The following is a 26283-nucleotide window of genomic DNA, read 5'->3' on the forward strand; positions in this document are numbered from 1 at the left end:
TCTGCCGGGTATGACACCTTGATGCCGTACTCAGTCAACTGCTGACTTGATGTTTAAGGGGACTCATTCTCACTTCACATCTGGAGTTCAGTTCTTTTGTCCATGTCCGGGAGCTGGGTGACCCCAATCTGAGTGCCCGTGAGCAGGTTATTGCTGAGTGAGTGCTGCTTAATAATATTGTTGATGACCCCTTCCATCACTTTGCTGATGATGGAGAGTAGACTGATAGGGCAGTATTTGGCTGGGTTGGATTTATCCTGTTTCTTGTGTACAGGACACACCTGGGCAGTTTTCCACATTGCCGGGTAGATGCCAGTGTTGTAGCTGTGCTGGAAATGAAATGAAAATGAAAATCGCTCATTGTCACGAGTAGGCTTCGAATGAAGTTACTGTGAAAAGCCCCTAGTCGCCACATTCCGGCGCCTGTCCGGGGAGGCCGGTACGGGAATTGAACCGTGCTGCTGGCCTGCCTGGGTCTGCTTTCAAAGCCAGCGATTTAGCCCAGTGAGCTAAACCAGCCCCGTTTGGCTAGGAGTTCCGGCAAGTTCTGGAGCACAAGTTTTCAGTACTATTGCTGGAATATTGTCAGGGTCTATAGCCTTTGCAGTATCCAGGGCCTTCAGCTGTTTCTTGATATCACGTGGAGTCAATCGTACTGACTGAGGACTGACATCTGTGATGCTGGGGACCTCCGGAGGAGGCACGGGTGGCTGAAGGTTGTTGTGAATGGCTCAGCCTTGTCTGTTACACAGATGTGCTGGGCTCCTCCATCATTGAGGATGGGGATATTTGTGGAGCCTCCTCCTCCAGTGAGTTGTTTAATTGTCCACCACCATTCACCCCGGGATGAGGCAGGACTGCAGAGCTTAGATCTGATGCGTTCATTATGGAATCGCTTAGCTCTTGTCTATTATTTACTGATTATAATGTTTGGCGCACAAGTAGTCCTGTGTTGTAGCTTCACTCGTTGAGACCTCATTTTTCGGTCAGCCTGATGTTATTCCTGGCATGCCCTCCTGCACTCTTCATTGAACCAGGGTTGAACCCCAGGCTTGGTGGTAACGGTAGAGTGGGGGATATGCCGGGCCAGGAGGTTACAGATTGTGGTTAAATACAATTCTGTTGGACAGCACGGTGGCGCAGTGCTTAGCACTGCTGCCTCACGGCGCTGAGGACCCGGGTTCAATCCGGCTCTGGGTCACTGTCCGTGTGGAATTTGCACATTCTCCCGTGTCTGGGTGGGTCTCACCCCCTCAACCCAAAGTTGTGCGGGGTAGGGGGATTGGCCACGCTAAATTGCTCCTTCATTGAAAAAAAAATTGAGCACTCTAAATTTATTTTAAAAATAAAGAATATAATTCTGCTGCTGCTGATGGCCCATAGCGCCTCATGGATGGCCAATCTTGAGTTGCTAGATCTGTTTGAAGTCTACTCCATTTAGTGCGGTGGTAGTTCCACACAACACGGTACCCTCAATATGAAGGTGAGAGTTTCTCTCCACAAGGACTGTACGGTGGTCACTTCTACTGATACGGCCATGGACAGAGGCACCTGCAGCAGGCAGGTTGGTGAGGATGAGGTCAAATATGTTTTTCCCTCTTCTTGGTTCCCTCACCACCTGCTGCAGTCCCCGTCTAGCAGTTGTGTCCTTTAGGACCCGGCCAGCTCAGTCTGTGATGGTACTAATGAGCCACCCTTGGTGATGGACATTGAAGTTCCCCCACCCAGAGCATATTCTGCGCCTTTGCCACCCTCATTACTTCCTCCAAGTGGTGTTCAACATGGAGGAGCACTGATATGTCAGCTGATGGTGGACGGTACGTGGTAATCAGCAGGAGGCTTCCTTGCCCATGTGTAACCTGAAGCCATGAGACTTCATGGGGTCCAGAGTCGATGTGGAGGGCTCCCAGGGCAACACCCACCCGACTGTATACCACTGTGCTGCCACCTCTGCTGGGTCTGTCCTGCCGGTTGGACAGAACAAACCAAGGAATTGTGACAATCATGTCTGGGACGTTGTCTGTAAGGGAAGGGCCAGATTTCTCCGGCCATTCGCTCACAGCGGGATTCTGTGGTTCTGCCGACATCGCACTCCCACCTGTGGGATCCTGGCGGTGAGGGTTGGCTTCAGTGAGAATTCCTATAGACAGCGGCGGGAGCAGAGACTCCTGCCCCACGCTGCCAAGAAACACGCGGCTGGGAGGCCGGAATATCGCTCCATAAATCCGTGAGTATGACAATGTCAGGTTGTTGCTTCACTAGTCTGTGAGACATTCTCCCAATTTTGACACAAACGCCAGATGTCCGTGGGGAGGACTTGGCAGGGTCAACGGGGCTGAGTTTGCCCTTGCCTAGGGGCTGGTTTAGCTCACAAGGCTAAATCACTGGCTTATAAAGCAGACCAAGTAGGACAGCAGCACGGTTCAATTCCCGTACCAGCCTCCCCGGACAGGTGCCGGAATGTGGCGACTAGGGGCTTTTCACAGTAACTTCATTGAAGCCTACTCGTGACAATAAGCAATTTTCATTTCATTTTTCATTTTCATTTCTGGTGCCTCTGCCGATGTTGGGTGCTCCACCTTTTTATGGACTTTGTAGCGGTCAAATACAAATGAATGGTTTGCTGGGCCATTCCAGAGGGTATTTAAGAATCAGCAACATCAGCTGTGGGTCTGGAGTCACGTGTAGGTCAGACCGGGTAAGGACGGCTTCCTTCCCCCGAACAAGATTTGTGAATCAGATCATTTTTTTTTTACAACAATTGACAATGGTTTCACGGTTATCAATAAACTTTTTTAGATGTTTCTTTTTTATTGAGTTGAAATTCCACCACCTGCCATGGTAGGACTCGAACCCATGACCCCAGCGCATTACCCTCGGTCTCTGGATTGCTAGTCAAATGACAATACCACTGTGCCACTGCCACCCCAGTCATTTGGAGAAGATTGCAAGGTGAATACTTTGAGTGTTGAGCTTTGAATTCCTCAGGAGAAAGATGGAGTTCAGTGAGGCCACTTGGCTCACAGTGGGTCAAGCATCTGGGAGGAGTTGATGAGAGAGAAATAGCGTCTGTTTGGGGTGGGCACAGTAAGAAGCCTTACAACACCAGGTTAAAGTCCAACAGGTTTGTTTGGAGTCACTGGCTTTCGGAATGCAGCTCCTTAGTCAGGTATTAACCTGGTGTTGTAAGACTTCTTACTGTGCCCACTCCAGTCCAACGCCGGCAGCTCCACATCTGCTTGGGATAGCGTATGTCATTTGCTTTCAAAGTGTCTGATCACAGGTTGCCTATTGGTTGGCATGAACTGTATACTGACTGTGAAAGTAAGATGGGCTGGTTTTGCACAAGCTGGGCTGGTTTAGCACAGTGGGCTAAATCGCTGGCTTGCAATGCAGAACGATGCCAGCAGCGCGGGTTCAATTCCCGTACCAGCCTCCCTGAACAGGCACCGGAATGTGGCGACCAGGGGCTTTTCACAGTAACTTCTTTGAAGCCTACTTGTGACAATAAGCAATTATTATTATTATTATTTCTTAGATGGATTTTGTAACTTGTTTCAGTAAAGTCACCATAGGCCCAGATGACCATAGGCTGCTTTCCCCTGTGAGGGGGAAGTGCTGACTGGTGGTGATTTAACCTGAGGATCACCACACATCAGGTGAGGGGCCAGGTTGAGATTAATGAATAACCTTGTGTTATCCTCATGAATCTGTATATCTCTGTCAAGGCATAATTAGGATGAAGGAGTGGGGTCATATAGTTTATCTTTTCTTTCTTTAATATTTTTGGGTTAAAATTGCATCAGCAGACTCCTGTGACTCTGTTCAGTAGCTGCCCTGCACGTTTCTAAACAATAAATAAGAGTTAGAATCTATCAGATCAGCTTAACGGTGACTTGTCCAGTAATAACGTCAGCTGGGATCTTAACGAAACAGATCAGCCAAGATCTAATCGAACGCTTCGAGCAACTGAAGGTCCTGCTTATGAGTTTTAATTCCAGCAGCCTTGCTTGTTGCCATTTTCTGAACATTTTCCGACCAAGCCAAGTTGCCAAGATGTCTGCACAGTTGTCTTGCACCAATCAATTGTCATTGTCAAATAGCCAGAATAATTAAAAGCAAACTGCCTGAGGAAAACTTTATGATGGCTATTGTAGACATAATGGATACATGGGAATGAGTTCAAGGCACTAATCCCAGTATCTCAGGATTCAAATTGCATTATAAATTCCTTGCCATTAACTCCTGTGTGCTCGGAATTTCCATCGCGGTTCCTCTCGTCTCCAACTCTAATTCAGAAGGAATGTCAAATCCAGGCACCGGCAGAAGGCCAGTTTGGAGGGCTCCGGCCAATCTTAAACCAAAGTTTCAGAATGCCCACCTCTGAGTCATCAGGACCTCAGAATGTGGCTTCCGTTCAATTCTCTCCCCTAAAATCCAAGCTTCCCGTTTCCAAATGAGGTGCCAGTTATGCGGATTCGAATCAGCAAAATCTACTCTTTAATGTTTTCCACAAAAAGTGTTTTTTAACTTGACGCAGTGGGGCTGCTTTCCGCTCACTTCCTGCCTGCACTAAAAACGGGGTGGAAGGCAACGGAAGATAGGCTTGAGGCCCACCTGATGCGAATTCCGGGCGAGCCTCCAAATAGGCAGATGACAAACATCCTGAATGATAATAATTTTTATTAGTGTCACAAGTAGGCTTACATTAACACTGCAATGAAGTTACTGTGAAAATCCCCTCATCACCACATTCTATTCGGAGCCTGTTCGGGTACACAGAGGGAGAATTCAGAATGTCCAATTCACCTAACAGCACGTCTTTCGGGGCTTGTGGGAGGAAACTGGAGGAAACCCACGCAGACACGGGGAGGACGTGCAGACTCCGCACAGCCAGTAACCCAAGCTGGGAATCGAACCTGGGACCCTGGAGCTGTGAAGTAACAGTGCTAACCAGTGTGCTACCGTGAATATAGGAACATAGGAAAAGGAGGAGGCCATTTAGCCCTTTGTGCTTGTCCCATGATTCAATTACATCAGGCCTTAATGTTTATCTGAGGAGGTTGTGTGGGGAGTATCCCTGCCTCTGAGTCAGAAATTTGGGGTACAGAAAACTGTACTAGTGTACAGTTCTGGAATCCACATTAGAGGAGGGATGTGATAGCATTTGAAAGGTTGCAGAGATTTAACAGGCCTGGGCTGGAGAGTTTTCGCTATGAATAGCATTTGGATAGACTGAGGTGGTTTTCCATGGAGTAGAGGAGACTGAGGGAGGGCCTGATTAGGATATATAACTTGGAATCATCTATGAAGCTGGTCACCTCTTTGAAAAATTCAATCAAGTTGGTCAGACATGACCTCCCCTTAACAAGACCATGCTGACTGTTCTTGATTAATCCCTGCCTCTCCAAATGCAGATTAATTCTGTCTCTCAGAATTGCTTCCAATAGTTCCCCCACCACTGAGGTTAGACTGACTGATCTGTAGTTTCCTGGTTCATCCCTTCCTCCCTTCTTGAATAATGTTACCACATTGACTGTCCTCCAGTCCTCCGGCACTTCTCCTGTGGCCAGGGAGGAATTTATAATTATTGTCAGCCCCCCTGCTTTTTCTTCCCTTGCCTCACTCAACAGCCTGGGATACATTTCATCTGACCCTGGATATTTGTCTACTTTTAAGTCTGCCAGTCCACTCAGAACCTCCTCTCTTTCGATGTTAACATCTTTAATTTTAGCACAGTCCTTCTCCATGATTTCTATACCCACATTGTCCCTCCCATGAGTGTGAACACCAACATAAAGTGGTGTTGTTTGTGAACGGCCAGCCACTGAAGATGGAAGTAGAAACGGGGGCGTCAGCTACCATCGTGAGTGAACCAGTTTCTCCAAGAAGGGGTCCAGCCCCAAGGTTGAAGAGTGATGCAGCTATACTGGCTACTGTTGCTCGTTATGTTTTCCCTTAATTTGCTCTGTTTTAATTGCCTTTGCTCAAGAGTCGCCAGGTATCTTTCTGATACCACCACAGGGTTCAAAACCGAATGCTGATCAATGACTCGATACACCAGTTAGTAAGTTTGAAATCAATGCACATTTCTTTACACACACAATCAATTATTACTCATGCATAAACTCTACTTACTAAACTACAACTACTACTAAAGCCTATACTTAGCTTCGGGGGGCCCACTCAGTCAGAGGAACAATGGCCGTTGTCCGGTTCTGATACTGCTGGCTTCGAACTGGTATGGAATAGTAGCTAGGAGCGCCTATCTCGTAGCGTGCGTTGACCTTCGACTTACTTGGTTGGTGCTTGGCGGCCTCTTGTCGCTGAGAGCCAAATGCCAAGATGAAGGTGACGAAGAGGAGTCAGAGTAAGAGAGCGAACTGACCTTGGGGACTCTGTTTTATAGCCCCCAGGGTTTCGCACCCTTCTGGGCGGACCCTAGACTTGGTCCCAATTAATTGGACCATGTCCCAATCGTTTGTATCGATTCTCTCCAATAACGGGGTCGTTCCCCAATCGCTGGGCGGGCCCTAGGTAACCGTTGGCCTGCCTTTGTTTTAGCTTACACTGGCGCCGGGAAGTCTGTCCTGGTACCGATTGTTTCAATGTTTCTTTTTGTCCCCGGAGATAGCTCATTAATATGCTCATGGCTTGTAGTTTCAGTTCTGTCTGGGTTCTGCAAGTTCCAATCCACAGGAAACCTTGCACCTGCTTGTTTTTCTAGTGCTGTCCATTTTTCCCTGCACTCTTTGCGAGTGTCCATTTTGGAATCGGGACGTGGCCACCCCAGGTGGCTACACTACATACACCAGAGAGGCCATAAACATAATAGGGGTGACTATGATTCCAGTGAGTTATAGGCAGCAGTCTGCACAGCTACCATTGATAGTGCTGTCGGGCCAAGGACCTGGTTAAATGGGGTTTGACTGGTTCCAAGGTATCAAATTGAACTGGATGGAAATGTATTGATTGAAAGAGGATGGCCTGCAGAAAGTCATGAAAGAAAACCCAAGATATACTCCAGGAGGAATTGGCAAAAATCAAAGGATTGCAAGCACCCATGTGCACTCAGAAGCCATCCTGAGATTTTTTTTTAGAATAGGACCTGTGTCCTATGCATCAGAGAGAAGGTAGAGGCGAGACTAAAATGACTGGAAGACTTGGGCATCATTGGGGCCGTACAATTTGCAGAGTGGGCAGCACCCATTGTGCCAGTAGTCAAACTAGAAACAAAAATTCGTATTCGTGGAGATTACAATCGGGCAGTAAATCAGCCTGCGAAACTAGATAGGTATCCCATCCCCAAAATAGAGGATCTATATGCCAGGTTGACTGGCGTTTGACACCTACCAAATTGGATATGAGCCTCGCTTACCAACAATTATTACTGGACAACGCATCAAGAGGATATATCACCATGAATATTCATAAGGGGGTTATACCAATATACACATCTACCCCGTTTGGAGTTTCATTGGCTTGCTCCATCTTCCAGCCAACAATGGAGAGTTTGCTGCAGGACCTGTCCAGGATTGTCGTTTATTTGGACAATGTTTTAATAATGGGATCCGCTGAAGAGGAACATCTGGCAAATTTGGAGAAAGTTTTGAAGAGATTTCAAGAGGTGGGAATGCAGTGGGCTTAAAAAGAGTGAAGTGCACACTCCAAACAAACCAGGTGGTTCATCTTGGTTATCGGCCAATGCTGAGGGGGTTACACCCCATCGTGAACAAAGTGAGAGCAATTAAGGAGGCAACGGCCCCTCGGAACATCTCAGAACTCAGGTCTTTCCTGGGGATGGTGAATTATTAGGGGTGGTTCCTCCCGAATCTATCGACATTCCGAGCACCGTTGCTTGTGCTGTTGAAGAAATGCCAGAGGTGCAGTTGTAAAGTGCATCAGAAAGAGGCTTTTAATCCAGTTAAGCAGGCACTTCAGTATTCATGCTTATTGATGCATTTCCACCCCTCTGAGTACTTACATGTGATGCATCACCATATGTTGTAGGGGCTGTGTTAGCCAATACTATGGAGGGAGTGTCCAAGGGACCTATTGATACAGAGCAAGAACCCAACAGATGCGGAAAGAGGATGCTCTGAAATTGAAAAGAAGCCCTGGCTATTATCAACAGCATCCAGACGTTTCATCAATTCATATCCAGGAGGCGTTTTACTATTCTGACGGACCACTAGCCACTTTTAGGGCTCTTGAAGGAAGACAAAGCGATTTCACCAATTACTTCTGTAAGTATACAGCTTTGGGCACTGTCCATGTCGGCCTGCATCGAACAAGGCCTCACATAGCCAAGACTATGTCTCATGAAGTTGCCTTCTGTTACTAGAAAGCACGCCACCCCCTCTAGTACCGCAAGAGATTGTAATGGCCTTAAACGTTCTGGATTATTTCACAAACTGCGACCCTACCAGGGCTTCTCTGAGTCTTCACTGCCTGGGCCCAGCTAACACCTCCCAGGGCATCTCCCAAGGCTGAAAACCACAAGTGATCCAAACTGCAACCAACTCCTCCTCCCAGAATACATGCAGATAAATTGAAACGAGAGAACCCAAACGAGAGAGTCCAAAGATGTGCGGGTTAGGTGGATTGGCCATGCTAAATTGCCCGTAGTGTAATAGTAAGGTTAAGGGGGGGGGGGTTGTTGGATTACGGGTATAGGGTGGATACGTGGGTTTGAGTAGAATGATCATTGCTCGGCACAACATCGAGGGCCGAAGGGCCTGTTCTGTGCTGTACTGTTCTATGTTCTATGTAACCCGCTGACGTTCGGCCCATCTCCTTGACCACGTAGCCTTTCAGGACTTACTGATGCTGTTGAACTAATTTAGCTTTAACTCCCAAAATAAAACTCTGTGGACCGCACTCCTTGACAAACAGTGTTTACCGTTCTCCAGCTGGGTAAACCCACCAGCTGTTTTATGGTTCCACCTCTTCTATTCTGACTCTATTGAACAAACATGAGTTAACTTCTGAACTTCCATTTTGTTTTAGGAGTTCTCTCCATCACTAAACACCCAGCGTTTCAGATACCTTATTGTCACAACAACAAGCTGTCATAATATACACACAAGTATATGATGGTGCACAGACAGACATTGATTGACACACAGGATGACCAATTAACACACAGAACACAGCAGCCAATCACCAGACAGGACACGGCCACTATAAAGCCAGAGGGCACTAGTTTTCCCGCTCTCTTGGGATGCAGCCTCTGAGACAGCCAGAGCCTGTGAGCAACAACTAGAACATCCACCATGTGGTAGCAAGATAGTCTGGTCAGGTTAGCCTCAGGTCTCCAGTCAGCTCAGAATAGTGTCAACCCACAGTCCAAGCATGTTTAACAGTAGGTAGTTCAATAAAATAGAGTTGCATTTCTCCAAGTGTTGGAAGCCTGTCTCTCTCACTGCTATGGTAAACGCAGTCCTCGCAGACCCAGCATACCCAACACATTCACAAGCTTCCCAAACTAAACTTTTATAATATTGCCACGGACCTTGTACAAGATACTCATTGCTAGACATTGTTTGGGAACATAATGTAGTTTGCTGCCTCAGATAATTGACTCAGAAATGCAGACAGAGAGAACGACAGACCTGCCCACCGCTGTAGTGTTTCAATAGGAATAGACTGTCAGAGTCTTGACGTGCATTGGGGGTGGCGGCGGCGGGGGTGGGGGTGGGAGGAGGGCGGCAAGGGTAGGTCAAAGCATTGAGGCAGCAGAATTCAAATGTCAAGTAGCAAAGGCGAGAGGTTTGCCAGATAATTGTTCTAAAAGAGACGATCGGAATGACATTAGTAAGCACGGTTCGGAAACAATGAATCAACTCTAGCGTTTACTCGCCAAGCTACGCCACACGTCCAGCAGTAATCTAATTGTTATCCCTGTGGCTGTCGCAAACTCCTTTTTGAGAAACAGTTGATCTCAATTCACGAAAGGTTGGCTTATTTATATATTGTTTCGTGGGATGTGTGTGTCGCTGGCTGAGCCAGCAGTCGTGGCCCATCTCTAATTGCCCATGAGCTGAGTGTTTTGCTCGGCCTTTTCCCAGGGCAGTCACGAGTCAGCCACATTGCTGTGGGGTCTGGAGTCACATGTAGGCCAGACTAGGTAAGGAGGGAAACTTTCCTTCCCTGAAGCGCATTAATGAACCATGAATAGGAGCAGGAGGAGGCCATTTGGCCCTTCGAGCCTGCTCCGCCATTCATGATGATCATGGCTGATCATCCAACTCCCCATTTTCATCCCCAATGGAATTTAAATTCCACCAGCTGCCATGGTGGGATTTGAACCCATGTCCCCAGAACTGGGGTCATAGATCATAGATCATAGAATTTACAGTGCAGAAGGAGGCCATTCAGCCCATCGAGTCTGCACCGGCTCTTGGAAAGAGCACCCTACCCAAGGTCAACACCTACACCCCATCCCCATAACCCAGTAACCCCACCCAACACACTAAGGGCAATTTAGCATGGCCAAATCCACCTAACCTGCACATCTTTGGACTGTGGGAGGAAACCGGAGCACCCGGAGGAAACCCACGCAGACACGGGGAGGATGTGCAGACTCTGTACAGACAGTGACCCAAGCCGGAATCGAAACTGGGACCCTGGAGCTGTGAAGCGATTGTGCTATCCACAATGCTACCGTGCTGTCCCTGGACTACCAGCCCTGTGACGTTGCCGCTACACCACTCTCTCCCCCAACATTAAGTTGAGTGTCATGAATTCATTGCTAATGGTGTTGCTAGTTTAGAAGTGTGCTCGCTCATTTAGATTAAAATATATGAAAGGATGCACTTTTGGGCTCAGTGGATGACTGCTCATTGTGGAACAGAACCAGCGAGAGAAAGGAGGGGTAGAAAATGCCAAAGATACACAATTCCCGTAACAGCCTCCCCGAACAGGCGCCGGAATGTGGCGACTAGGGGCTTTTCACAGTAACTTCATTGAAGCCTACTCGTGACAATAAGCGATTTTCATTCATTTCATGTGCTCAGGGAAGAAATTCCTCCTCATCTCCTTAACCAGAAGTAGCAGAGCTACTAAATGAACTGTTTGATGAAGCATACTCTCCTTACACCCAAGTCCTCATGACAGCCCTTTTTAAATGTATTTTTATTACTCATTTACGGGATGTGGTGTTGCTGGTTACATTTACACTCCTGACTCGTGCCTTGTAGATGGTGCACAGGCTTTGGTGAGTGAGGGAGTGAGTTGCTCGTTGTAGGATTCCTAGCCTTTGACCTGCTCTGGTTGCCAAAGTATTAATATCGTTAGGCCAGCATTTATTGCCCACCCCTAGTTGCCCTTCAGAAGGTGGTGGTGAGCTGCCTTCTTGAACCGCTTCAGTCCTTGTGGCGTAGGTACACCCACTGTGCTGTTAGGGAGGGAGTTCCAGGATGTTGCCCCAGCGACAGTGAAGGAACGGTGATATATTTCCTAGTCAGGGTGGTTAGTGACTTGGAGGGGAACTACCAGTGGTGGGGTTCCCATTCCTTCTAGATGGTAGCGGTCGTGGGTTTGGAAGGTGCTGTCTAAGGAACCTTGGTGAGTTACTGCAGTGCATCTTGTAGATGGTACACACGGCTGCTACTGTTTGTCGGTAGTGCAGGGAGTGAATATTTGTGGAAGAAGGAACAATCACGTGGTGTCGGGTTTCTTGAGTGTTGTGGGAGCTGCACTCATCCAGGCAAGTGGAGAGTATTCCATTACACTCCTGACTTGTGCCTTGGAGATGGTGGACAGGCTTTGGGGAGTCAGGAGGTGAGTTACTCATTGTAGGCTTCCTAGCCTTTGACCTGTCCTGGTAGCTACAGTATTAATATGGTTAGTCCAGTTCAGTTTCTGATCAATGGTAACCCCCAGGTTGTTGATAGTGGGGGATTCAGCAATGGTAATGCCTTAGAATGTCAAGGGGGGGGTGGTTAGATCCTCTCTTGTAGGAGATGGTCATTGCCTGGCACTTGTGTGGCACGAATGTAACTTGCCACATGTCAGCCCAGGCCTGGATATTGTCCAGGTCTTGCTGCATTTGGACATGGACTGCTTCAGTATCTGAGGAGTCGCGAATGGTGCTGAACATTGTGCAGTAATCCGCAAACATCCCCACTTCTGACCTTATGATGAAGGGAGGTCACTGATGAAGCAGCTGAAGATGGTTGGGCCGAGGAAACTACCCTGAGGAACTCCTGCAGGGATGTCCTGGAGCTGAGATGATTGACATCCAACCACCACAACCATCTTCCTTTGTGCCAGGTATGACACCAACCAGTGGAGAGTTTTCCCCCTGATTCCCATTGACTCCAGTTTAGCTCGGGCTCTTTGATGCCATTCACAGTCAAGTGCTGCCTTGATGTCAAGGGCAGTCACTCTCACCTCACCTCTGGCATTCAGCTCTTTGTCCATGTTCGAACCAAAGCTTGAGGTCAGGAGCTGAGTGACCCTGGCGGAACCCAAACTGAGTGTCCGTGAACAGGTTATTGCTGAGTAAGTGCCGCTTGATCGCACTGTTGATGATCCCTTCCATCACTTTGCTGATGATGGAGAGTAGACTAACAGGCCGGTAATTGGCTGGGTTGGATTTGTCCTGTTTCTTGTGTACAGGACACACCTGGGCAATTTCCCACATTGCCAGGTAGATGTCAGTGTCGTAGCTGTACTGGATCTGGTTGGCTAGCGGTGCGGCAAATTCTGGAGCACAAGTCGTCAGTACTATTGCCGGGATATTGTCAGGGCCCATCGCCTTTGCAGAATTGTTGGAGAGGACAGTGTGAAACAGACTGATAAGCTCGAGGAGATACTTGTCAGGAAGGAAGATGTGTTGCGCGTTTTGAAAAACTTGAGGATAGACAAGTCCCCCGGGCCTGACGGGATATATCCAAGGATTCTATGGGAAGCAAGAAATGAAATTGCAGAGCCGTTGGCAATGATCTTTTCGTCCTCACTGTCAACAGGGGTGGTACCAGAGGATTGGAGAGTGGTGAATGTCGTGCCCCTGTTCAAAAAAAGGAATAGGGATAACCCTGGGAATTACAGGCCAGTTAGTCTTACTTCGGTGGTAGGCAAAGTAATGGAAAGGGTACTGAGGGATAGGATTTCTGAGCATCTGGAAAGACACTGCTTGATTAGGGATAGTCAGCACGGATTTGTGAGGGGTAGGTCTTGCCTTACAAGTCTTATTGACTTCTTTGAGGAGGTGACCAAGCATGTGGATGAAGGTAAAGCAGTGGATGTAGTGTACATGGATTTTAGTAAGGCATTTGATAAGGTTCCCCATTGTAGGCTTGTGCAGAAAGTAAGGAGGCATGGGATAGTGGGAAATTTGGCCAGTTGGATAACAAACTGGCTAACCGATAGAAGACAGAGAGTGGTGGTGGATGGCAAATATTCAGCCTGGAGCCCAGTTATCAGTGGCGTACCGCAGGGATCAGTTCTGGGTCCTCTGCTGTTTGTGATTTTCATTAACGACTTGGATGAGGGAGTTGAAGGGTGGGTCAGTAAATTTGCAGATGATACGAAGATTGGTGGAGTTGTGGATAGTGAGGAGGGCTGTTGTCGGCTTCAAAGAGACATAGATAGGATGCAGAGCTGGGCTGAGAAGTGGCAGATGGAGTTTAACCCTGACAAGTGTGAGGTTGTCCATTTTGGAAGGACAAATATGAATGCGGAATACAGGGTTAACGGTAGGGTTCTTGGCAATGTGGAGGAACAGAGAGATCTTGGGGTCTATGTTCATAGATCTTTGAAAGTTGCCACTTAAGTGGATAGAGCTGTGAAGAAGGCCTATGGTGTGCTAGCGTTCATTAGCAGAGGGATTGAATTTAAGAGCCGTGAGGTGATGATGCAGCTGTACAAAACCTTGGTCAGGCCACATTTGGAGTACTGTGTGCAGTTATCGTCGCCTCATTTTAGGAAGGATGTGGAAGCTTTGGAAAGGGTGCAAAGGAGATTTACCAGGATGTTGCCTGGAATGGAGAGTAGGTCATACGAGGAAAGGTTGAGGGTGCTAGGCCTTTTCTCATTAGAACGGAGAAGGATGAGGGGCGACTTGATAGAGGTTTATAAGATGATCAGGGGAATAGATAGAGTAGACAGTCAGAGACTTTTTCCCTGGGTGGAACAAACCATTACAACGGGACATAAATTTAAGGTGAATGGTGGAAGATATAGAGGGGATGTCAGAGGTAGGTTCTTTACCCAGAGAGTAGTGGGGGCATGGAATGCACTGCATGTGGAAGTAGTTGAGTCGGAAACATTAGGGACCTTCAAGCGGCTATTGGATAGGTACATGGATTAGGGTAGAATAATGGAGTGTAGATTAATTTATTTTTATGGGCAGCACGGTAGCATTGTGGATAGCACAATTGCTTCACAGCTCCAGGGTCCCAAGTTCGATTTCGACTTGGGTCACTGTCTGTGTGGAGTCTGCACATCCTCCCCGTGTGCGTGGGTTTCCTCCGGGTGCTCCGGTTTCCTCCCACAGTCAAAGATGTGCAGGTTGGGTGGATTGGCCATGATAAATTGCCCTTAGTATCCAAAATTCTATGATTAACCTAGGACAAAAGTTCAGCACAACATCGTGGGCCGAAGGGCCTGTTCTGTGCTGTATTTCTCTATATCTATCTCTAATCCCGAGCCTTCAGCTGTTTCTTCTAGAGGAGATAGAGATGGATCATCCACTCGGCCCTTCTGGCTGAAGATTGTTACAAGCGCCTCAGCCTTGTCTTTTGCACAGATGTGCTGGGCTCCTCCATCATTGAGGATGGGGATATTTGTGGAGCCTCCACCTCCAGTGAGTTGTTTAGTTGTCCCACACCATTCACGGCTGTTGCTTTGGTCGGTGGTGGAGGGTTTGAATGCCTGTGGAAGGGGGAAGCAATCAAGCGGGGCTGCTTTGTCCTGGATGGTGTTGAGCTTCTTGAGTGTTGTTAGAGTCCCAGCCATCGTCACTGTTACTGAGACTGGCTTAATGATCCCAAATTAATGAATTAAATTTAAATTCCATCAGTAGCTGTGGTGAGATTTGAACCTACGTCCCCACAGCAATAGCGTTGACCTTGGGATACTAGTGTAGTGGTATTAGCATTGTGGCACTGTCAACCCTCACAATATAGGTACATCCACAGCACAGTTTTCTACAGAAGTTTCATGAAGGACATTTGTTAATGAGAGACAGTTTTGTGATCATTATTAATTAGTCATTGTAGAATCATAGAATCTCTACAGTGCAGAAGGAGGCCATTCAGCCCATCGAATTTTCACCAACCCTCCACAAAAGCACCCGACCTCGGCCCACTACCCCGCCCCATCCCTGTAAACCCACCCAACCTGCACATCTTTGGGCACTAAGGGGCAATTTAGCAAGGCCAATCCACCCAACCTGCACACCTTTGGGCCGTGGGAAGAAACCGGAGCAGGGTAGCACAGTGGTTAGCACAGTTGCTTCTCAGCTCCAGGGTCTCCGGTTCGATTCTCGGTTTGGTCCACTGTCTGGTGCGGAGTCTGCACGTTCTCCCCGTGTCTGCGTGGGTTCCCTCCGGGTGCTCCGGGTTTCCTCCCACAGTGCCGCTTGGTGCTGGTCCACACAAACAGGGACCGGATATAACGGCACCTCGGGGGGAGAGGAGACGGGGGGAGGGGAGACGGGGAGGGGGGGGTAGGGGACGGGGGGGGGGGGGGGTAGGGGGTTTCTCTCAGGCCATTGGAAACTTCCGGCTGGTCAGTGACAGATCAGGGTGGCACCCTGGCACTCCCTCTGACACCTTGCCACCATGGCACTGCTCAGATGGCATCGACAGTATGCCGAGGTAATGTCAGGGTGCCCAGAGTGGGGGGACCTTTCCACATGGAGGGGAGGGGGGGTATTCCCGGGAGCCTCAACTAAGCACTGGGGGGGGTTCAATAATGCATGGGGGGGAGGTGGGGGTGGGGGGGGTTGAAAGGGTTGGCGGGAGGGGGGGGGTGGGCGAGATCAGGCTGTTGTGATCTGCGAAATGCTAGCTCGCCGGCAGCAAATCCCTTAAAGTGCGGCCTCGGTGAAGAGAAACACTCCGAGACCAGGAAAAAAAACCGGCCACGTGCCGTTGGATAGCGGGATGTTCCTCAGCGCTGCAGCCGGCAAGAAACAGCCCGCTCAACGCGCCTGGCAGCGGGCGCAGTGCGAAGGCTGCCCTTCATTTCCCCTACCTGATGTCACTATGTCGCTGAGGAGCAGAGGAATTATTCTTCAATCGACACCGCTAAAACAGACAAACCAGCCATTATCACATTGCCGTCCGGGGAATCTTGCTGTGTGCAAATTAGCTGCCACGTTCTCTCCCGGAGATTGGACTTTAAAAAGAGCTTCATTGGCTGCGAGCGATTTGAGATACCCTGGGGCCAGTGCCACAGGAGTTCTCGCTGTGTTCTCCAGCCTCAGGATTTTCCAATCAAAACCGGCCAGCTTTAATTCTCACCTTTGACTTATTTGCCCAATGCCTCCAAAGCCTTCGGAACGTTTTGCCGACCCAGGGGAATGCTGCCGCAGAATTACTTTTCAGATGCCCACAGGGCTGTCAATTAGACTGATTCTTGGAACGGAAATAATTAGTAAGGTAAAGAACTTGCAGGACTTCGTCAGAAGGAAGATACATTCACACTAGACAAAGGGATACTGTCATTCCTGAAGAATTGAACATTTATTCGAGCTAAACCTAATAATTCCAATAATTCTAGTGTAATAAGTGCTGTCAGTCTCCTCTTTGTGTCAAAAAACTGAGTAGGAACTGAGAGTGTCTGCGTGGGTTTCCTCCGGATGCTCCGGTTTCCTCCCACGGTCCAAAGACGTACAAGTTAGGTGGATTGGCATCATCAATTCACCGGGTTACGGGGGATAGGACGGGGGAGTGGGCCTCGGTAGAGGGTCGGTGCAGCCTCGATGGGCTGAATGGCCTCCTTCTGCACTGTCGAAATTCTAGGACTCGCTCTCTCCACAGATGCTGTCACCCCTGCTGAGATTTCTGGTTTTGTTTCAGGTTCCAGACTCCGCAGTCATTTGTTTTTATCTGAGGATTCTAATCTTTGACTCCCTGATCAACGCACCAACAAATTCAAAACAGATCACGCGGCAGCAGATTCAAAAACAGCTTCTTCCCCGCTGTTACCGGACTCCTGCACGAGCCTCTTTGGGCAGCACGGTAGCACAGTGGTTAGCACTGTAGCTTCACAGCGCCAGGGTCCCGGGTTCGATTCCCGGCTTGGGTCACTGTCTGTGCGGAGTCTGCACGTTCTCCCCGTGTCTGCGTGGGTTTCCTCCGGGTGCTCCGGTTTCCTCCCACAAGTCCCGAAAGACTTGCTGTTAGGTGAATTGGACATTCTGAATTCTCCGTCTGTGTACTCAAACACGCCGGAATGTGGCGACGAGGGGATTTTCACAGTAACTTCATGGCAGTGTTAATGTCAGCCTATGTGTGACACTAAAGATTATTATTATTATGGACTGATCTGATCTCTTCTCACATCTACTCTACTGAGTAGTACTACACTCCGTATGCTTCACCCGATGTCCATGTCTATGTATTTACATTGTGTGTTTATGTATGTCGTATGTATTTATTTCATGTGTGGAATCATCTGTCTGGACTGTACTCAGAACAATACTTTTCAATGTACCCCGGCACACATGACAATAAACAAATCCAAATCCAATGAAGAATATGTCTAACAGCCTCAAAAACATTCAATGACCCAGTCTCCCTATTCTCAGGACAAGTGAATTCCACAAACACACAGCCCTCTGGGAGGACAATGATTCACATCGCTGCTGTCCTAAGTGGGAGACCCTTTGCTTTTAAACTGTGTTCCCTAGTTGTGGGGAGGGATTCTCCGATCCCCCCCCCCAACCCCCCCCCCCCCCCCCCCCCCCCCGGGGCCGGGTCGTAGAATCGCCGGGGGGGGGGCAGCGTGAATCCCTCCCCCGCCGGCTGGCGAATTCTCCGGCGCCGGGGTTTTGGCGGGGGCGGGAATCGCGGCGCACCAGTCGGCAGCTGCTGGGAGCAGCCCCCCCCCCCCCCCACCCCCCGGCGATTCTCCGGCCCGCGATGGGACGAGTGGCTGCCCGTTTTCGGCGGGTCCCGCCGCCGTGAATCATAACAGTTCCTTACCGGCAGTGGCCTGGCCCGCGAACGGGGCTCACCGATCCGCGGGCGGGCCTGTGCCGTGGGGGGCACACTTTCCCACCAGGCAATTCTCCAGGTCCCGATGGGCCGAGCGACCGTCGGTCTTTGGCCAATCTCGTTGGCGTGGGTTCGACATGGTCCCACACGGCGGGACCTGGCAGGTAAGTCGGCTGGGGCGGTCCTTGTGGGGGCGCGGGGGAGATCAGACCCCGGGAGGTCGGGGGCGGGGTGTGTGGGGGGGGGGGGGGGGGTGGGCCCCCACGGTGGCCTGGCCTGGGATCGGGGCCCATCGATCTGCTGGCGGGCCTGTGCCGTGGGGGCACTTCTTCCTTCTGCGCCGGCCCCTGTAGGGCTCCGCTATGGCCGGCACAGAGAGTACAATCCCCTGCGCATGCACCAGGATATGCCAGCGGTTCCGCGCATGTGGCGGAATCATGCCGCCCCTTTGGCGCAAGCACGGACTCGCGCAGTCCCTTTGGCGCCGGCTGGTGCAGCGCCAACCCCTCTGCCGTCCACCGTAAGAATCTGCTACTTCCAGTCAGCCCGACGCCGGAGCGGTGCGCACCGTTTTTGATGCCGCCGTTGTGCCATCGCACCGATTCTGGAGAATCCCGCTGAGCGTCTCAGCAACCACCCTTTCAAATCTCCTCAGGATCCCGTATGTTTCAGATACAAGAGAAGAGAAACTGGACTTATCTCCTTCCCACAATATAATACTTCACATTTTTCTATCTGCACATTATAGAATCCCTATAGTGCAGATGGAGGCTATTCGGCCCATCGAGTCTGCACCAACCCACTGTAAGAGTTCCCTACCCAGGCCAACTCGCCCACCCTATCCCGGTAACCCCACCGAACCTGCACATCTTTGGACACCAAGGGGAAATTTATCATGGCCAACCCACCTAACCTGTCTCAGGGGCCACTTCCTGGAACTCCCTCCCTAACAGCACAGTGGGTGTTCCTACACCCCAGGGACTGCAGCGGTTCAAGAAGCCAGTTCACCACCACCTTCTGAAGGGCAAATAGGGATGGGCAACAAATGCTGGCCTGACCAGCGACGCCCACATCCAGTAAAAAATGAATTAAACAAAATGACACGAGGTGAATGTGAAAACCCCACATCGACAGTCACCCGAGGCTGGAATCGAACCCGGGTCCATAGCGCTGTGAGGGAGCTTTGACTGCGGCTTGATGAGTCGGGGATTTTGTCGCGTGCTTCCATCTGCAACGGAACAATATTGAGTGTTCAAGAATAATTTCCTTCCCCTTTGAAGTTTATCTGCTGCCCTTGTGTCTTCGTAGAAAATGGGATAATCTTTGATGGGTCTCTCTTGTTTAAGACACATTGTACAGTATGGGCTCTATAAGTTTCTGATGCAGTTGCTTCAGTCTCCATGGCAACTCATTCCAAGCGGCAAAAGCAAAATTCAAACCCCTGCCAAGCCTAATGTAAGAAATAGGAGCAGGAGAAGGCCATTTGGCCCATCAAGGCTGTTCTGCCATGAAGTAAGATCATTGCTGATCTCATGAGGGCCTTAACTCCACTTTCCGTTTGGCCCCATATCACCCAAAAATCGGTCTAACTCCGCCTTAAATAAGTTGTCACCCAGCCTCCACTTTTCCCTGGAAAAGTGATTTCACGACCCTCTGGAAGAAGAAATTCATCCTCATAGAATTATAGAATTTAGAGTGGAGAAGGAGGCCATTCGGCCCATCGATTCTGCACCGGCCCCTGAAAGAGCACCCTACCTAAGCCGACACCTCCACCCCATCCCTGTAACCCAGCAACCACACCTAACTTTTGGACACTACGTGGCAATTCTAGCGTGGCCAATCCACCTTACCGGCACATCTTTGGCCTGTGGGAGGAAATGCAGAGCACCCGGAGGAAACCCACATTGGCACTGGGAGAACGTGCAGACTCTGCACAGACTTGAGAAAAGTAGAGAAGTGTTGTTGCAATTGTATAGGGTGCTGGTGAGACCACATCTGGAGTATTGTGTCCAGTTTTGGTCTCCTCATTTGAGGAAGGATGTGGTGGCATTGGAGGCAGTTCAGAGGAGGTTCACCAGATTGATTCCGGGGATGTAAGGCTTGGTGTCTGAGGAGAGATTAAACAGTTTGGGCTTCTACTCGCTGGAGTTTAGAAGGATGAGAGGGAAACTGATACCGGTGTATGAAATACTAAAAAGGATTGGTAAAGTAAACGTATACCAAATGTTCCCACTGTGGGACAATCTAGAAGGAGCGGTCACAGATGTAGGTTTTGAGGCGGTAGACTGAGAACTGAACTGAGGAGGAACTCCTTCTCTCAGAGGTTGGTGAATGTGTGGAAATCGCTGTCCCATAGTGCGGTGGTGTCCGAATCACAAAATGGTTTCCAGAGGGAGATAGATCTATTTCTGATAAAAAAACAGGTTAAAGGGATACGGGGAACAGGTAGGGAGGGGGATTTGAGACCAGGAAGAGATCAGCCATGATCTGATTGAATGGCGGAGCAGGCTCGAAGGGCTGAATTGCCCACTTCTGCTCCTAATTCCTATGTTCCTTGTGGAGTACGAGGTGCCCCGCTAGGAGCGGGGTATCTCACTTATTCTGTGTGTAAAAGGTCGGCCAGTAAATCATCGACCAGAATAGGAACCTGTTAGGGGTCTCTCAGGTAGCGTCGTTATCGTTTGTGTGAATAAAACATTGTTTCTTATTTTACTCGGTGAGGACTCCCTGTGTCCTTATTAAAAGAAACTAGCCCCGATTTCTAGATCACACAGTAAGAGGAAATACCCTGTCAGCATCCACCTAGAAAATCCCCCTCAGAAACTTCCATGTTTGAGTAAGTTCACCTCTCATTCTTGTAAACGCCAATCAGTATCGGCCCAATCTGCTCAATATTTCCCCACAGGACAAATACTTAATCTCAGCAATCAATGAGTGAACTGCTTCCAATTCATGTATGTCCCTCAAGTAAAGCGACTAAAACTGTCCGCAGTTTCCATGTGTATCGTCAGTGACCACAGACATGTCCGAGCCGACTGGATAAAGAGAAACTAGTTTTACTGCGAAGTAATAATATGTACAATACTCTTCAGATCCCAGTCAGGTCTGAGGTGTCTGTCCCGAACCTGGCCGACTTTTACATCAACGGCTATTAGCCTGCCCATGGGCTCCCCGTCCTTACCGGGGGACTCGCGTTAATGAGGCTCAGGGGGAGTAACCCCATAGGTCTTCAACCCCATAGGTCTCACGCAGGTTATAACATCCCCCCTTGCCCAAATTCCGATGATGGTGGGGTAGGAGGATGTCTGCATCTCTTTCTCGTGGCTACGTCTCTGGCGCCTACGAGGCCGGGCCAGGCGGCGTTTGCCTGGACCGGGAGCGGCGTTTCCATACTGAGGTGCTATGAGAGGCTGCTGAATGGTTTTTTCCCCGTAGGAATTCCCAACGCCCCGGACTCCATGTCGGAATCCACATCAACGATCTCCACATCTCAGTATCCTGTCCTCCTTGTGGCAATACTCCCAAATCCAGGAGTCGGAGCAGGTTGGGCAGTAATTGGCTCCTCCCAGGGAGCTCTGTGCTGCCCGGTCCTCTGTTCCTGAAACGATCGGCGTGTCTTACCTCGACCCCCCCTGTCTGTCCCTGGGATCCACTGGGTGGGGTCTGCGACGTTTCTAATCGAGATCCCATCAGCTGCCCCACCTGTGCCCGACTTTCCAACGCCCTTGCTGAGGCGTACTTTCCCGCCAAAATCTAGGAACGCGAGACTGAGACGGGGTCGGAGATGCCGGCGCATTAATAACTGCCGGCGCTACTCCGCTCACGGCATGTGGCGCAGTTCGGTGACAGAACAGGATTCTGGCCAGCCAATTGTCCATCGATCGTGAAATTTGCACTTTCAGCCCCCACTTAAATGTTTCCACCAGCCCTTCCTCCAGCCGCACTCAAAGCCGGGTTATACGGTTCCGTACGGATGTTCCGTACCCAGTTTTCCTTCATAAATCCCATGAATTCCTCACTGGTAATGGACGTCCCATTGTCAGTGACCGACGCCACTGGGATACCGTGAGTGCTGAATGACAGATGTCGGGTGCGATTCTCCGCTGCCCACGCCAGTTGGGAGAATAGCGGGAGGGTCTCCCGACATTTTTTGCGCCCTCCCGCTATTCTCCCCCCCCTCCACGCCCGACCCACGTCACGAATCGCCGCTCGCCATTTTTTACGACGAGCGCCAATTCTCCGTGGCCGATGGGCCGAGCGGCCAGGCCTTTACGCTCGTTTTTTCATGGCAGCAAACACACCTGCTTGCTGTCATCGTAAAAATGGGCGCTGGATGCCCGTTTGGGGCGGGAGCACCACCGTTGTGCTCGGGTGAGGACAGGCCCGCGATCGGTGCCCACCGATCGTCGGGCCTGCGTCCAAAAGGGACGCACTATTTCCCCTCCGTCGCCCGACAAGATCAAGCCGCCACATTTTGTCGGGCGGCGGTGGAGAAATGCGGAACCGCGCATGCACGGGTTCCGTCAATGGCGTGATGACGTCACATGCGCATGCGCGGGTTGGAGCCGGCTCCAACCTGCGCATGCGCGGCTGACGTCATACAGATGCCAGCCGTACGTCATCTTGGCGCGCGGCCTTAACGACGGTCGTTAGGGCCGCGGCGCCATGATTCCCGGGGTCCCACTCCTAGCCCCGATGGGGGGGGAGAATTGGGTCCCAGGAACGGGCGTGAAGGCTGCCGTGAAACACAGCCAGTTTCACGGCAGCCTTTACGACTCTCCGCATTTGCGGAGAATCTCACCCGTCATTTCTCGCCCTCGAGGCACTCACCGACATTCTGTGGCCATCAAGCCATTTCGAGTGGGCGTCTACTATAATCAAGAACATAGATCCTGGCCTCTACCTCACTGGTAGCAAAGAGGTGAGGATCCTCATGGGCTGGAGGTCGACTACCCCACCAACCACTTGGTGTGGTTGGGTGAGTTGGTGGAATTTTTACATCGGGAGGAGGTTAAGTTTACCGTGAGAAATCCAGTGGAAAGGTTTTAACAATAATAATGAAAATAATCTTTATTATTGTCACAAGTAGGCTTACATTAACAGTGCAACAGTGTTACTGTGAAAATCCCCTAGTCGCCAAACTCCGGCGCCTGTTCAGGTACACAGGGGGAGAATTCAGAAAGTGCTATTCACCTAACAGCACGTCTTTTGGAGCTAATGGGAGGAAACCGGAGCACCCGGAGACACGGGGAGAACGTGCAGACTCCGCACAGACAGTGATCCAAGTCGGGAATCGAACCTGGGACCCTGGCGCTGTGAAGCAACAGGGCTAACCATTGTGCAACCGTACCATAGATGCTGGGCGTTTATATTGTACTTTAAAGAGCTGGTCACTGTTAGTTATTGGGGGGGGGGGGGGGGGGGTGGGGGTGGTGGAACGCAGGATAGGTGGGGGGGAGCTGAATAAGCAAGTTTTACCTTCGTAAAAGGGAAGAGAAAGTGTGGTGTGGGCGGGGGGGGGACTCTTATTGTTTAATTGTTATTTTGTGTTTTTGTACATTTTGTACTAAAACCGTTCAAAGTTTCAATGAAAATATTTCCATGAAAAAGCACATAGATCCTAGGAAATGACCGGCAATGACAACATACAGCTTCACCTGAGGCCATTCCGGCCACTCCCAAGGGTGCAGCGGTCTGGCTGGCTGTTGCTCTCTGATAAACCCGGCATTGTTGGGCCACCCTTTGTATTTCAGCAGCCCAGCCCCGGCCACCAGACGCAGCTGTGGGTGAGCCGCTTCATTTTCAACACCCCTGGGTGTCTGTTATGCAGGCCCCGCATGATGGAGTTCCGGCCCTAGTTCGGGACGACGACGCGACCCCCCCCCCCCCCCCCCAGAGGATGCCGCATTGAGCGTGGCTCCTACTTCATCGGACCTGGGATGGGGCGGAGGGCGCGTTGGCAATGGCGTCTGCTTAATGCATCCAGGTTGGCAATTTGGCTACCTGGTCGATACTCATATGCGACAGTAAAAGGGCCCATCTCTGTATGCTAGTGGAGGTGATGGGCGGAATCGCTTTGTCCTCTTTGAAAAGTCCCAATAGCGACCTTTGGTCCATGAGGGTTGTGAACCGACGGCCATACGCACTGATGGAATCAATTCACCAGCCAACCCTCTTTCTCTTTCATAATTGCACTCTACCGTGGCCAACGTCCTGGAGGCATACGTGACCGGCCTTTCTCCACCATCGCCATGCGATGGGGCAAAACAGTGCCAATGCCGTACGGTGAGGCGTTACATGTCACTATGAGCGGTTTGACAGGGTCAGAACGCGAGAACAAGCCTGAAGTGACCAACTGGTTTGTGACATTAGCAAAAGCCTCTTCCTGTTGTGCTCTCCACGCCACTCCTGGTTCTTTTCAGAGGTGTGGGGGGTGGGGGCGGCAACATAGCTGCGAGACCAGGGATGAACTTTCCATCGCGGTTTACCAGCCATAGAATCCCTACAATGCAGCAGGAAGCCATTCGGCCCATCGTGTCTGCACCGACCCTCTGAAAAAGCACCCTAACTAGGCCCGCTCCACCAACCTAATTCCATCAGCCACCTAACCTGCCCACCCTTGAATTGTGGGAGGAAACCGGAGCACCCAGAGGAAACCCACGCAGACACGGGGAGAAAGTGCACAGACCTCGTCAAAATAGCTCAAGTGTTCCTGTTCTGAAGCCCTGGTTACCAAGCGTTTGTTGAGATAAACCGCCACATGTGGCAATCCTCGCAATATATTCTCTATGATCCTCTGAAAAATTGCTCGAGTCAATGATACCCCAAAGCATAGCCTAGTTATTGTGTAAAGGTTCCTATGGTTATTGATAATGACATATTTCCATGATGCAGGGTCCAGTTTGAGCTGTACATCTCATGTCTAATTTTGTGAATGAATGACCGCCAGCCAATGTGCCATATAAATCTTCGATGCGAGGCATCGGGTGTGTGTCCAGCCTGGATGCCCCATTTTCCGTCAGCTTGTAGTTGCTGCAGAGTCTCAGTGTTTTGTCTGGTTTAAGCACAGGAACCACTGGTGCTGCCCAATTGGCGAAATATACCGGCTGGATAATCCCGAGGCCTCCACCTGGCTCAATTCAGCATTGACATTTTCCAATAGTGCACAAGGAACCGGGTGGGCCATAAAATATTTTGACTGTTTGTCCGGATCCACCTGCGTCTTCGCCATGGCCCCCTCAATTTTTCCTAATCCTGGCTGGAAAACCTAGGGGTTCTTCTCCAGCACATCATCGAGGCTTCTAGTCCCCATCTGGAAAATATACTGCCAGTGCAGGCGGAGGTGATGGAACCAGTTGTGGCCTAACAGGCTGGGGCCTTGTCCCTTTACGACTACAATCAGTGGGAGCCTTACGGACTACTGCTCATAAATCTCTGGGGTTATTGTGGTCCCCATGATGGTGTGGCTCACTCAGATATGTTGCTAATCTCACCTCTGTGTCCTGCGCATTCAGTTGCTGTACCCCAGATTTTATGTTATCAAATGTCTGCTGACCAATGACCGAAATTGCGGTGACCTGTATCTAGTTCCATCTCTAAAGGGTGACCGTTGACTCGTGCAGTGATCCTGATGGGGGCCACTCTGGATGCCGCGATGCAATTTAATTGCCTGCATTCCTCATCCTGTCAGCCAATGTGAAAGGTACGGGCTCTGGGCTGGCGCCTGCCTCTGTTGAGGCGATGTGGCTTCCGGCTACTTTGGGATTGGCCTTCCCTGCGGTTCCTACGTCCGCACTTCGCTTGGACTCCCCGTCTCTTAACTCGGGGGAGGTGTCACACCTGGTTGGCTGGACCAATGGACCGGGCCTCTGTGGCATTCAGATGAGGGTGGGGTTTCCATCCCGGAAGGTGCTGCTTGCCGGGATGGGGTGTGCCCGATAGCGTTTACCTCCAAACTCTGTAGTTCCTGCACCCGCTTAACGTGCTTTTTCGAGGGAGAGAAATCTGCAGCGCCTGTTGAAGGTCTAAAGATGCCTCGTCCAGAAACTTTCTTCGGGTAGAGGTATTATTGACGCCACAGACTAGTCGGTCCCGCAGCATCTCAGTGAGT

This window comes from Scyliorhinus canicula, chromosome 5 (assembly GCF_902713615.1).
Source record: "Scyliorhinus canicula chromosome 5, sScyCan1.1, whole genome shotgun sequence".
NCBI classification, from domain to species: Eukaryota; Metazoa; Chordata; class Chondrichthyes; order Carcharhiniformes; family Scyliorhinidae; genus Scyliorhinus; species Scyliorhinus canicula.